Below are 15,636 nucleotides of genomic sequence, written 5' to 3' on the forward strand. Positions count from 1 at the left end.
TTATGCACAACAGTCCCTAGAATTTACTCAGAATGGTGCCAAATATAAAAAAACATCCAGTGTGGGGCAGTGCTGTGGACGGAAATGCCTTGTTGATGAGAGGGTCAACAGAGAATGGCCATACTGGTTCAAACTGACAAAGTCTATGGTAACTCAGATAACCACTCTGTACAACTGTGGTGGGAAGAAAATAATCTCAGAATGCTATTTTGAGATGTGGGTTGGTGTTGTTTTGGCAGCATGCGGGAGACCTACACAATATTAGGCAGGTGGTTGTAATGTTGTGGCTGATCAGTGTATATATATATATATATATATATATATATATATATATATATATATATATATATATTACATAAATCTAACTTTATTGATTGTGTTTATATTTACATAAAGTATAGTATGCATATAGTAGTGTGTCGCCTTCTTGAGCATGAATTAATGTTTGCACCTTGTGTCCCTCAATTGTCCTTAATGTCAAAAGCTGGATCTCGCATCATATGTATATTTACTGTTTTTAAAATTGTTTTTTTCTTTCTTTACTGTGACTGGATGGCTCAGATACAAAGACTACAAGAGTGCAAACTGAATGAAATCCCAGATGCAGTTTATTGTGGTACTCCAATCCCAATTAATAATAACCAGGAAAAAAACAACAACAACAAGATTTGGTATATAATGTGGGACTTTTTTTATGATCTGAGACAAAAAGATAGACCAAGCCATTCAGATTGAAACTGGCAATTTCAGTTAAATCTTGCTATGTTTGTGAGCAGTACGCATCAGACGGTCAGTGAACAGACTGGAGGTGGTCTGTAGGTGTGCCTTCTGAGGCTGAGACTAAGCTGCAAATATCACAATATGTTCCTTTCTTAGAAGCATTTTAGTATTGGAATAAAAGAGACAGGGTCCGTGTGCATATATACTGTATGTATACTGTGTTTTTATGTGCGCAAGTTGTGGTTGCTTTAGCTTTTCATTTTCCAGTTCACTACTAGACACACACACACACACACACACACACAATCCACTAAATGCAAAAATTTATTCAAGCAGCTTGAAACAGTGATGGCTGTAATTCTGAAGTACTTCAGCTCCATTAGTTTCACTCAACACACTTTGTTTTTTAGATGTGTTGGCTGTTTGCTGTGCCTTTTGAAAGATGGAAAGAAACACAAGAAGACACTAAAGTAATACAGTGATTCAAAAAAAAAAAAAAAAAAAAAAAAAAACAATTGGAGAAACCAGTATAATTAAAGGAATAGTTCACCCAAAAATGATCATTTACTCACCCTTGTGTCATTTCAAACATGTATGACTTTATTTCTTTCATAGAACTCAAAGTGAGATGTTTTGCAGAATGTCTCTTTTCCATACATTGAAAATGGATAGTCATTTATACTGTCAAGCTCCAAAAAGGACAAACGAGCACCAAAAAAATACCATAAAAGAAATCCATACATATCATGCGCTATACTTGAAGTTTTCATGAAGCAACAGCTCTCATTTGCTCTTGTGCTTATTTCAAGATGTTCAAATGCTTCACAATTGATCACGATCTGGTCTCTAGCAAATTACAAATCATTGATTTTTGTGTTGTTTGTGTGTGTATGTGACACATTAAGGATTTGTGTGTTGATATATGTTTTGCTTTTAGAATTAAACTATTTGTTCATGTTTTGACAAAGTCTGTGTCTAAGGTCTAGAAAAACGGATGTGTGAATTATGTGTGTGTTTGTGTGTGTCAGTATTGTCTAGTCTCGTCCTCCGCAGGTGTGGGTGACAGGTGAGGGCACAGTGGTCCGTGTAGTCGACTGCTGTCGCCATATATTGGCAGTTTGCTCAAGCCACTGAAGCACACAAAGCAATTTAGAGCCATCATGGCTGCTTTGAACCCTCATGGATGACCAGTCGCAGAGCAGCTGCCACTCAGCACTCTCTGTCTCTCTGATTGGACTGGCATCGGTGAAGAGGAGAGGCCACAATAAGAGCAAATAAAGAAAGTATACAAGAATACAGAATGTTATACAGGTTTGGAACACATGAGGGTGAGTAAATAATTGTGATGAGAAGAAGGGCATGGCCGGGCCGTGAGGGTGCACGGGCGGTGCTGAATCAGATGATCAGCGGGATAAGATAAAGGGGGGCCGGAGACACCAGTTCAAGTGAGAGAGAGACGCACATGGCCGTGTTGCATGTGTGTCTGTGTCCTTAAGTTTTATGTTGTTTTAAGTTAATTCATATCATTAAATGTTACGTTGACTGTTCAGCTGGTTCCCGCCTCCTCCTTGCCTGTCCTTATACTGTTACAGTGGTGCTGAATCCCAGGAGGGAGGAGGGATGCGCTGTCGCGGAGTCCTCGCTGCTGCCACCCGCCAGGGGAGCAGCCGTGGCCATCTGCCTGGGGACGGAGAGGTCGCTGCTGGCCAGCGAGAGCCGGAGGAACCGCTGCCGTCCTCCGAGAAGGGAAGGAGGGGTTTCGTCCGCCAGGGGTCGGAGGGCTCGCTGCTGTCCGCCAGAGGAGTGAGCTGTCGTCTCCCAGAGGGCAGAGGAGTGGTTGAGGACTGGGCGACAGTGTGACAGGAACCGGCGAGGAAGTTTTTCTCTCTCTCCTCTCTCTCTCTCTCTCTCTCTCTCTCTCCCCACGCCTCCCCTCGTCTCTCCTGGGTTCCCAGGAGGCGGGGTGGACCACCGGTTTACGGAACGGCCTGAAGGGCAGCTTCTCCCCTCCAGAGATGGGGGGGAGTAGGTCAGTCCGGTGGCGCTCCGGCCGGAATCGGGCGGGGGAGGAATGTGACTAGGAGGAGGGCGTGGCCGGGCTGTGAGGGTGCACGGGAAGCACTGAATCAGATGATCAGCAGGAGAGAAAGATAAAGGGGGGCCGGAGATGGCAGTTTGAGAGAGAGAAAGAGATGCACTAACCGCGCTGCATGTGTGTCTGTGTCCTTATGTTTTATGTTGTTTTAAGTTCATTTATATCTTTACATTTTACGTTGTCTGCTCAGCTGGTTCCCACCTCCTCCTTGCCCATCCTTATAACGTAACAAAAATGTCTGATTTTATTTATTTATTTATTTATTTTATGTGAACTATTCCTTTTAAAGTTCTGTCTAATTTTTATTGTTGCCTTATTCCAAAAATAAAGGCACATTCCAGAGAAAAATGTAAAGTTTACACATATGAAAGAATATACATTACAATACAGACTGAAGTGCACATTGTTTGCATATTTGTGCATTATTCTGAAGTTCAATACAGGTTGAGCTCAACTGACCACATTTGTGGCATAATGTTTATTACCACAAAAAAATCCCTCGTCCCTCGTTTGTTAAAAAAAAAGGCACTTGCAAAGGCACTTGCAATGGAAGTAAATGGGTCCAGTCCATAAATGCTCAAATACACACGGTTTCAAAAGTAGAGCAACAAGATATGAACATTATACATGTTAACATGATTTTAGTTAGTAGCTTACTAACTTTATCTGTGTAAAGTTACTGTATATCGGGGATATACCAGGATTACTTGGTTTTGTTGTCATGGCAATCAAGTTGTAATATTGAACATAGCTTTACACAGATAAGTTTAGTAAACAATTTTATTATATAGAAACCCCCCACTAAAATTATGCTAAGATGTATAATGTTTACGTCTTGTAGCTATACTTTTAAAACGGTGTGTATTTGACATTTTATGGACTGGCCCCATTCACTTCCATTGTCAAAGCCTTACTGTAATGCAATTTTTTTTAAATAAATGGGGAATGATTTGAAATTATTATTATCTTTTTGTGGAAATTGACATTTTCCCACAAATGCTGTTAATTGAGCTGAAATTGGTTTGAACCTGGAGCATTCATTCAAGGGACTGTGTGTGTGTATACCTGTGCAAGAGTGACACACCAGGGGCTACACAAGCATACACAGTCACATTTGCCGGGACTCAGTTTGTCCACTTCCTCCTCCTTTCACCGCCTTTTGCCCCCAATCGTCCATAATTTCCCAGAGGGCTATGCTTCCTCACCCGTTTTCTGTGCCCCCACCATCACCCCATTCTCTGTCCAACAATGGATTGGCATTGGCCCAGTACGTAGAGACTACAGACAGGCCTGACCTCGGGTTAATCTCCTGTGCCCCAGCCTCTGTCATCATGCCCACCTCGTTTATTACACTAGTGCGCTAGGCTCTGACACTATTACAGCAGACGTACAGCAGGGAACTTGCATGAAGCTGTTTGTCAGTGGAATATGACTAAATAGTGTGGCTCTAGTTAGCATGTTTTTATTCCAAATAATTCAATGATACATATGTCATTCTCATTTGCTAAGCACTGGAGCAATAAATTAATCACAATAAATTGGAAAATGCAGGGCTGTAACCACCATTGATACTAAGGTACACATGTTCACTAATATTCAAAATGATATATATGGGTTTTTCAGTACTAGATTCTTAAAATTCAACTTTTTGCCAAAGTTCTATTATGTACAGTATACAGTACATACAGTATATATAGATTGACTCACCCTCGTTACATTCCAAACCTGTAAGGCTTTCTTCTGTGAAACTTTGAATAGAGATATACAATATATTTATAGAAATTATATATTCTGTAAACCAGGGGTACTCAATAGGCGGACTCTGGTCTGGATCCGGACCGGACAATTCAGCCCGGACCGAGATCTAAATCTTTGTGCTAGTTTTCTGACACTTGGCTAAGTGATTGTGTAAGCAGCATATGTGTATATGCACGTGGATCAGAAATAAAGCGTGTCCAGCGCTACGTCCTTAGATGCTCACTTTAAGGAAAATATAAAAATGGTCCATCCCTATACAGTGTCTTTTATCTGTCAAAAGGCCTCCTATGTCCCATATATTCTGAATGTAAAAATATTTAAATACAAAAACTGGACTGCTGACATTCAGCTTCAAAATGAACTGTTGATCTTATCTTTTAATATTCATATCCAAGTGCCCTCGACTAATGAAGCCTTGATGAAATATTTAAATCTTTTAGTAGAAGATCCCTCAGACCCCACTACTTTGGCTGTCTCTGGGCCCCCAATATCCTCATCCCTGCCCAGTTTTGAAGAGACTATTTTGACTGTTTAGAATTTTTTTTTATTTATTGTTTTTACAAAGTACTATTGCTGCCAACGTGGCAAGTTATATAAAGTATTCAAAAATATATATTATATAATTTCATAGCCATATGACACTGTGTAAACTACGTACTATTATCCAGACTTTTTCTGGGAAGGAAATGTAGAGACCGGACCTCTTGAAACTTTAATTGAGTACCCCTGCTGTAAACCATTTCATTGAAAAGCACTTCTAAGGTTTTACAAATTGAAATAAATATTTGGCATCATTACGGGACAGCAAGTACCATAATTTGCTATTTTAAAACCCACAATTTATATTTGGAAATTTTTCCTCTCAGGTTTATTTCCGCTGACACTGAGCCACACCCCTGATGCGATTCCTCACCTGCTTGCTGACAGCCTAATGAAATTATTCAGTAATTCACGGCGTGTCCACTAATTTGTTGCCTGACTGGCTTGATATATGCGACAAAGCGTTGCTATCTGCTGCGCAGGTTTGCTAACCCATAACTGTGAGCTAATTTGTGTCGCTCTGTTAGCATGGCTAAGATCAAGGCTGGTGACTCGTCTCTTGTAGTAAATCAGTCTGAAACATAGAGATAGCAGGTGGTGTGGTAACAGAGGCTGAGGGTAGTCAAGATTCATTCCTCTTCTTTAGTGTGCGCTTCAGCTAAGCTCAGACGTGCAGATGATGGACTGTGACTTTAATTGATTTTGCAGCTCCTTCACAAACAGAAGTTTAACAAGTGCTGTTTTGGAGGCAGGGTGTCAACACAAACAGGGCCATGTTTCTTCAAATATAGGCTATAATAAATTAATTTTCCTAAATCTTTTCTTATTCTATGTGGATAACCAATGCCTACAGAATATTAACTAACTTTGCTGGCTTGCTAACATTTTTAACTATAATCACTGTAAATTAGCACTCCTCTAAAATATGTTGTCAACAATGCTGTTTACATCCCATTTTAGTTCTGTAGCCGGATATATTTACAAGATACTGTATAAGTAAAGCAAGATGATATTTAAAGGATTTGTGACATCATCCAAAGGAGTGTCATTTCAGAGACAAAGTTTTTACATTTTTTATAAAAGTTTGTGAAGACAAACTTTTTGTTTGTTTGTTTTTTAATTATAGGTACTGATCAATCATGCATGCTAAGACCAGGAGTATATAGTACATTAAGAAAATAGATACATTTGAAATACCTTGAATTATGATGAGAGATGGTTTATGCTGAACAGATATGATTGTATTTCTAACTCTAGCCTTTATTTCTGGTAATAATAATATTAATAATAATAAGAAGAAGAAGAAGAAGGAGAAGAAGAAGAAGAAGAAGAAAATAGTCCCTATTATTATTATTAGTAGTAGTACTAGTAATAGTAGTAGTAGTAGTAGAGTCTGCTTTTCTGATGGACTTGGGAAGGTTGTTCCGCCTCCGTGGTACAGTGAAGCTGAAAGTCCAGGAAAGTGATTTGGTGTCTCTTTGTGTTGGTACGACAAGGCGCTGCTCATTTGCAGAATGAAGAATGCTGGTGGGAACATTGCCATGCAGGAATGATTTTAGGTAAGCTGGAGCAGACCCAGTGACTGTTCTGTATGCCATCATTAGAGCTTTGAACTTAATACGTGCAGCAACTAGCTGCCGCTAGTCTAGAGAGATAAGGAGGGGTGTAACATGCATTCTCTTGGGTTCGTTGAAGACCAGACGTGCTGCTGCATTCTGGATCATTTGCCTAATTGCACATACAGGAAGGCCGGCTAACAGAGCATTACAGTAGTCCAGTCTAGATATGACAAGAGACTGAACAAGGAGTTATGTGTCTTGTTCAGAGAGGAAGGGGCTTATATTCCTGATGATTGGGCTGTTTTTGAGATGTGGTCAGTGCAATTGAGTTGGTTGTTGATGGTTACTCCTAAATTTCAGACCGTTTGGATGGTATTATTGTAGATGAACCTAGCTGAACGGTGATGTGGTGTTCAACAGCAGGGTTGGATGGAAAGACGAGAAGCTCGGTCTTCATTGGGTTGACTTAAAGGTTATGTTTCTTCATCCTGGCCAAGATGTCTGTCAGGCAGGCCGAGATCCAAGCAGTCACTGTGGGGTCGTTGGGCTGGAAAGACCAGTAGAGCTGAGTGTCATCGGCGTAGCAGTGGGATGAAAACCTATGTTCTTGAATGATGGGTCATATGGACTACTTTTATTATATATATATATATATATATATATATATATACCTCCCCCCATTCCCCCCAAGAATCTACGCCCCTGTATATATATGTAAGGAATAATTGACGACGGACCATTGAATTATCTAAAAATTATGCACACCCGAGGTGGTAATGTAGTCACGACACACAGCGGATGACCTTAACGTAAACTTAAACAACTGTTTTCAACCCCACTGAGATGAAGGTGTGCGCTGACAAGACGGCTCTGTTTTTCGCTTGCGAGTAAGTTTGTGCGTAATGCGTATAATGTATGTGTGTTCACATGTGTGAGAGTTTGAGAGTGGGGGAGGGGGATCACGAGGGTATTTCCCACAGATATTTCAGATAATATAGAAACTGTGGAATTGATCAAGTGTATCTAACTTTGATACAGCTCAAGCCTTCGTTGCTAGTTCAAAAATGTAACTTTAGAACTAGCAATGGAGGATGTGCTGCTTTTTGGCATTGGAGTAATAAGGTAGTGCATGTGTCTGTGTGTGTGTGTGTGTGTGTGTGTGTGTGTGTGTGTGGGTGTGGGTGTGTGCGTGCATGTATGTGTGTGTGAGCGTGTCTAAGTGCAGGTGAGATGAGGAGCCTGAGGGTGCTTTTCAACCGAAATTGAAATAAATGTAGGGTATTATAGAAACTGTTTGACGTTCTTAACCGATTTACTTTAACCAATGTCGTTGTTTATATGGTGATTTTGCTGTGGTAGCATGTATGGTGTGTGTGTGTGTGTGTGTGTGTGTGTGTGTGGGTGGGTGAAACGAGAGCGAACTAGAGAGAGAGAGAGAGAGCGAGAGAAATAGAAAGAGAGGGAGCCCAAGGATGCTTTTCAATCGAAATTGAAATAAATGTAGGATATTATAGACATTGTTTGTCATTCTTATCCAATGTACTTAACCAATGTCTTTGTTTTAATTGGTTATTTTGTTGTGGTAGCCTGTAAGGCTCTTTGAAATAACTGAAATAATTTGGCGAAGTGATATGGAACCTTTGTGCGGTCAAGACCTGGAACTAGTTTATAGCTCTGCGTTTACCTGAAAAATAATTGCACACCTTAGAACGTCTGTCAACCAATCAGAATCAAGCATTCAACAGACCCGTAGTGTGTGTGTGTGTGTGTGTGTGTATATATATATATATATATATATCATAAGATAATATTATAAAAATATAAATACATGAAAAACATAAAACAACAATATTAATAATAATACATAAATAAAATACATAGGCAGACATATGATTATTATTATGTGTTACTGTTGTTAATCCTGAGTATTTATTTAATGCCTTTGTGATAAATGTTGGTGTGGCGTGAAAGCACATGAGTCATATGGACTATTTTTACAGTATTTTTTTGTCCTTTTTAGATGGAAAAATTATAGCATATGAGTTTGGAATGACATTCGGGGTGTGTAAATAATATCAGGATTATCGCTTTTGGGAGAACTATTGCTTTAATATAGTTTTGCAAGGGAAGCTATGTGACATTTCATCATTGTGTGGTGAGAATATATTTCAAGTCCATAAATTCTCTCCGCATCAATAGTATGTGATCATAAAACTATAATGCTAAGTCTATGAATAGTACATGCTCACGGCCATCTCTGAAATGACTCAGCATCTCCTCCTCACCTTAAAAAATACATATGCATTCCCAGATAAGGATTATTATCATTTTCAAATAAGCAGTCTCTTCAGTGGTCTTACTCCAGTGAACAGCCAAACATGCTAATTTTAATGAATACATCAGGTCGCCACAGCCTTTAGTCGCACATTTGATCTCACACTGGGCATTTGGGAAAGTGAATTAAAGTGTGTGTTCTAATTTGCTGCCAATGCCCTGAGGAGCCAATATATTTGCGCTCGCTTACACTCAGTTCTCGCTTTCTCAATCAATCTGGGTACTCCCATTGTTTGATTTTCATTATGCAGATGGTTCAGGTTGCTATTTGAATTTATAAGTCACAGCTATCTCTGCAGGGTAGCTCTTAATCATACATGCTCAACAAGCTCAGTCTCAATCCTATACCAATGCTGCAATGATGTGGCTATGTCCAATTTAGCATAACAATAGTGAACACTATTGAGATGGGCCTGATTGAAGAATGAGAGTTTGAGCACTGGGGAATGGGGAGAAATGGGGAGGTGGAGAAAAGGAATTTTTAACGATAACATATGCACCTTTAAAGACAGACCTGCCATGAGCTCTGAGGTTGTTAATCTGTGGTGTTTCTGTTGTCACATTCAGACCGCATTATTTTAATTACATTTTTAAGAAATATCATTTAATTGCAGAATTTGTGGTAAATAACTACATTACCCTTGATTCTGAAGAGATAAGATCCAGCAGAGAATCATGGCAAACAAAGCACAGATCACTGATCAGTGAAATCGGAAAAAGTAGGTTAACTTTTTTGGAGTGTCTATTTGCAACACTGTGTAAATAGCATCTGCCACACAGAGCAGCTATTTGCACCCCAAAAGTCTGGTGGAACCACAGAAATATATGACAAACTAACCAAAAGATGTTACTGCAGTGGCCTGGGGTGTAAAGACAGTGTGTAAATGTGTAATGTTGTCTTAGCGACCGTGGTTCAAATCCGTGTTTTGTCCCACTCTTTTTCCCATTCAGTTTCCTGTTTCCATTCTTAATATTTCCTTTAGTACTACTTAAAATAATAGATAAAAATGAATAAAAATGTTGATTTCATCACAGTGATTTGGTCATGCTGAATGTCGGGGAGAATGTCAGAGAAGGGTTTGATCTGGATGTGGGGTCTGTCGATTGCATTCGTTCCCGCGTGAAACCATGGTTACTGTAGTAAAACCAAAGTAATTTTTCTATGGTAAGGTTGAGGTTAGCTTTAGGGGTTGAAGTTAATGTAGTGTGTCTGTGGGACTCTAAATAAACACAATAAACACACTGCAGTGATGCCCATACTGTATGTTAGTATTTAAATATGGGTGCAAATAGCATCTGACACTATTTGCACCAGGGTGCAATTAGTATCTACCATTATTAGCACAAGGGTTGGGGTGCAAATAATATCTGCCACTATTTGCACTGGTGTGTAAATAGCATATACCATTATTTGCACCAGGGTGCAAATAGCATCTGCCTAAATTTTCTTTAGAAAAATGTGGTCTTTGCTTGCCGAAATGCAAAACAATGCCCCCAGTGGCCAAAATGGTAAGTATAACTGGGCTTAAGGACACATGTGACATATATACTGTATTTTCCGGATGTATTCTCCACAGATAGGCACCAAAAGCAAGTTGTGAAGCTAGATGTTTTGAGTTGTACAGGTTGTAATATAGTGAAAAGAAATGCATATTTTATAAAATCTACCCCCAAACCAAAACCCCAAACCTGAACTTAACCATCAGTGGAGTAAAAAGGTCATGCTAAAGGGAAAAATGCAACCTCAGAATCACGCTCATGACTGATAATGCGATTGCTTCCTGGTTTCAACATGGGATCTGAACCCAGGTCTCCCACTCTGTCTCAATGTGCTTCCGGTCGCTCCACAGGGGAAGGTAAACACACTGGAGCTGATGTAGAAATGTTTGATAGGAAATGGTGCTTGTTGGCATAATGTGGCAGAGATAATCCCGACTTCTCATGTGATCATGTTGTCCATGACCCACTGCGAATGATTCTCACAACTACTTATATATTTTTAAATACTGTATATGAATATTTTGCAATAAATGTAAAATGTATTGTTTTTATACTTATAATCGACAACTTTAAATCAATAGGTATATATTTTCCCATAGTTTTTAATCAGTTCCATCATATGCAATATTTCATGGGATTGTAGTTCATTCCCTCATTAAAGACGTTAAGTACACAGTACCTTTGTCTTTTTTGTCCAATTTTCAAATACTTTTTTTTTTTTTTTTTTTGCTTCAAATCAAAGTTTATGTTGTGATACACCTCAGAGCTGGGTAGTTTGGTTTATGGCTTAGAACTCTTTTATAAAGTATTTTATGAAATCCCTCTGGCAAACAATTAATAGTAAAAATACAAGACGGTTGAGAATGTGGGTAGGCACTGTTGCGCTCTATAGAGAACAGAGCAATGGAGAGCTGGATGAAAGGAGTGATGGGGGCTGGTGATTTTTAGAAGTACATGATTTTATGGGTGGTGAGGTCTCAGAGAGGAAAGTAGGTTGTAACAGACAGTATTTGTATTGCTCTGAATGTGCCATCTGAATTTGCTGGACTTAATTAGCATGTGGTGAATAAAAAGTGCAGCTGTGCAAGATGGACTGAGAAAGAAAGATACGAAATAAAATAATTACTGAAGTATCATATAATTAAGCAAAGTGAGGTGTTAATGAGATGAACAGTTTATAGACGGAGTATCAAAATGAAAAGCCACAGTTTAACGTTCTATTGTAGTTGAAGTTTGGGCCACTGCTTCTGAGCACCAAAGTAATTACCCAAAACCAGCATGATATCTCAGGAGTGACAGATTAATTAACAGGACTGCTCTTCCCAGAGTCTGAAGATATTATTCTCTGCCATCCCAGACAAGGGAGAGGTCCACTCGCAAAGTGCACACTTGCTGTCTGAAAGACATTTCAGAAGAGGAAGCGTTATTTATTTATTTTTATTTTTTTTTACTTTATCTTAGTCTGCTTGTGATGAGGAGGAGGGCGTGGCCGGGCTGTGATGACACATGCCTGATGCTGACTTGTCTAATCAGTGGGAGAGAGATAAGGAGGGGATGGGATGCCAGTTCTCGAGAGAGAGAGAGAGAGAGAGAGAGAGAGAGAGAGAGAGATGCATGTGTTTTGTGTGTTCGTCTTTGTTTTGTTTGCTGCAAAGCACTTTTATGTTATGTTTTTTTTCTCCCCTTTTCTTCCCAAGTTGGAATGCCCAATTCCCAATGTGCTCTAAGTTCTCATGGTGGTGTAGTGATTCACCTCAATCCGGGTGGCGGAGGATGAATCTCAGTTGCTTCTGTGTCTGAGACCGTCAATTCACGCATCTTATCGCGTGGCTTCTTATCACATAGCACGTGTGGATGCTTCATGCTGTTCTCCGCGGCATCCATGCACAACTCACCACGCGCCCCACCGAGAGCGAGAACCACCTTATAGCGACCACGAGGAGGTTACCCCATGTGACTCTAACCTCCCTAGCAACCGGGCCAATTTGGTTGCTTAGGAGACCTGGTTGGAGTCACTCAGCATGCCCTGGATTCGAACTCGTGACTCCAGGGGTGGTAGTCAGCATCTTTACTCGCTGAGCTACCCAGGCCCCCCTTTTATGTTATGTTTGAGTTATGTTATGTCATTAAAGTTTACATTGCTGTTCAGCTGGTTCCTGCATCCTCCTTGCCCATGCTGTGAAATTCTGAGTCCTCGCCGCTGCCATCCGCCGGGAAGCGGAGGAGCCGCGGCCAGACACTAGGAGGCGGAGGTGCCGTTGACATCTGCTGGGAGGTGGGGGAGTCTGCTCCCGTCTGCCAGGAGGCGATGTCCAGTGCCATGGCCCAGCGTCACGGAGGACCGCTGCCCAGCTGGCCGAGGACCAGGCGACAGTGTGTCCGGGGACTGGCAAGCCACTATTTCTCTCTCTCCCTCCCCTCATCTCTCTCTTAGTTTCCCAGGAGGCGGGGAAGGCCGGCCAGAGGAAGGATGGCTGAAAGGGCAACACCTCCCCTCCAGGAAGGGAGGGGGGAGTAGGTCAGGCCGGAGGTTTCCCAGGCCTGAATCTGGAGGTGGAGGAGTGTGACGAGGAGGAGGGCATGGCCGGGCCGTGATGACGCATGCCTGGCGCTAAGTTGTCCAATCAGCGGGACAGAGATAAGGAGGGGCCAGGATACCAGTTCGAGAGAGAGAGAAAGAGAGTGTTTGGTGCTTCGTTCAGGAGCGGGTTTGTTATTAGCAATAATGAATAATTATCAAAGATATTTATTAATTATTAAAATCAATAGAACATTGATTAGAATGAACATTAGCTTATTAATCCTTCAAATCAACAATCATCAGACAACTATCAATTATCAAAATCAATAGAATATTAATTATTATCAAAGACAACAATTAATTATTAAAATCAATTGAACTTTGATTAGAAACAACAGTAGCTTATTAGTCCTTCAAATCAACAATCATCAAAGACAACTATCAATTATCAAAATCAATAGAATATTAATAAGGATTAATATTGCCGGGCACCACCCTGGAATCAGGGACTACTAACCAGACAGCATAGCAGTCTCAATATAGGATTGTTCTCTTAGGAAAGTCGATGTCCGGAGAACATCGACATTCAAAAGGAAAACAATGAAGGCTTGAATCCGAGCACTGACATACCCTGCCAGCCCTTAGCACAGGTGCATGCAGCAGAATACCAAAACACTTCTCTTCAAAGTATAACAGATTTTATTGATGCAGTAATATCAATTAATAATCAATACAATGCAGTCGATAAACTTCCGACTTCCAACTACAAACTAAACAGTAACATGATTAGATATGGTAATGTATAAGATTATAATACATGAGAGGAGTGTAGATGTGTGTGTGTGTGTGTGTGTGTGTGTGTGTGTGTGTGTGTGTGTGTGTGTGTGTGTGTGTGTGCGTGTGTGTGTGTGTATGTGTGTGTGCGTAAGGAGAGAAGGAGGGCACGAATTGCCAGACGTGGCTCTCGTGGAGAGTACATCACACAAAGTTTCTGGCCAGAGAATGTGGCTGCGAATGTGGGCGGAGAGACTGGTTAATGGCGTCTGCCATTTAATGCGTGTTAACGCATCTGCCGTGTAACCGCTGGTACAGTAACTTGGGGACAAAGCTGGGCTCTAACACCAAGTTATCTGCTCGCCAAATGTTTGCGCGGGTATGTTTATGAGGGGTTGTGTGTGTGTGTGGTTAGTACGAGAGAGAGAGAGAGAGAACAGAGTGACGGTTTTAGCGATCATATGAGAGAAGGCAACTGCTAGTTTTATCACTCAGAGATGCGGTGAACGGCTCGTAATTCATCCGCTGCGGTCATTGGTTCTTTAATGGATAATCTCAGTTTGCCGATCTTACCCGCGATGGTGGAAATGCACAAACCGCCCAACGTGGTTGTACAACAACACCGCAAATATCATTCATGGTAATAGTAAGTTACAATAATACCTTGAGTATTATTAGCAGCAATGAGCGGACTCGCCAGTCTGTAAACTGTACAAGCAATAGTCGCATGAGGACGCAGGTAGAATGTGTGTTCGTCTGTCGTTTGACTCCAACTCGGTTCCTCGAAGCTTGGGTGATGACGGGAGGCCGTTTCCTTGCTCTGTCGGCAGGCGGTATGGTCGCTGATTCTCGGTGGGTTGGCGGAGAAATCAGCAAAGTTGACTCGGTTGAAGAAGGAAGAGAAATCTTTCCTCACTTCTGCAGGCAAAAGGGTGAGAAGCGGATTGCTTGGTGGTCTCCTTCGGATCCATTAGCGTGCTCGGTGGAACACGGAGAAATCTCGGCTCATCCAGCGAGATGGAGATTGTATGGCCAAAGTTCAGGTACGTACATTACTTCCTTGGGCAATGAGGCTGCAACTAAATGTGGCGCATACTGTCGCTGGAAGCAAAGCTTTTTTATACTCTCGATGACATCATGGTTGAGGGACGCGTTCTATCATGCGTTTCATCCAATAGGAGCTGAGAGTTCGATCCTTCAGAATTACACACCTATGTGTAAAGTGAGCAAGGCTTGATGGGATCTGTAGTCTGTTTGGACTCCCTTTGTTTGATTTTGGCACTGTTTGTGTTATCAGGCTTTGAGTGTTCCTACAGGCCACAGTCAGGCTTTATGACTGTATGTAGGCCTGCCTTTGTCTCCTATCTGAGCACATGAGGCCCAACAGAGAGAGAGAGAGACACACGTGTCGTGTGTGTGTGTCTTTGTTTTGTTTGATGCAAAGCACTTTTGTGTTAGGTTTGAGTTATGTTCTGTCATTAAAGTTTACGTTGCTGTTCAGCCGGTTCCCGTCTCCTCCTTGCCCATGCTGTGAAACTCGTTATACTGCTATTTAGAGGAGGATTTTTGTTGACCTAAACACTGAAGTGTAAAAAACCTAAAATATTAGGAGGATCTTTATGATAGAAGTTTTCAAGATCTCAATAAAAGTGAATGATGACTGAGGCTTGCATTCTACCTTACTGTACATATCCTTTTGTGTTCCATGGAAGAAATGGGTCATATGAATTTGGATCAACATGGGGGTGAGTAAATGATGAGTTGATGATACAGTAAGTTGAAGGTGAAGTGTGTAGGCAAACGCCTTTCCTTGAACACACACATTCAAACAAATC

At 41.0% G+C, this 15,636-nt stretch overlaps 1 protein-coding gene across 1 annotated transcript in view; it reads left to right on the forward strand.

Moving 5' to 3' along the window:
- LOC127413678 (cadherin-23-like) overlaps positions 1 to 15,636 on the forward strand; it is a 315,190-nt gene that overhangs the window by 151,496 nt on the left and 148,058 nt on the right. The window lies entirely within an intron of this gene.

Source organism: Myxocyprinus asiaticus, chromosome 23 (assembly GCF_019703515.2).
Source record: "Myxocyprinus asiaticus isolate MX2 ecotype Aquarium Trade chromosome 23, UBuf_Myxa_2, whole genome shotgun sequence".
Taxonomy (NCBI): Eukaryota; Metazoa; Chordata; class Actinopteri; order Cypriniformes; family Catostomidae; genus Myxocyprinus; species Myxocyprinus asiaticus.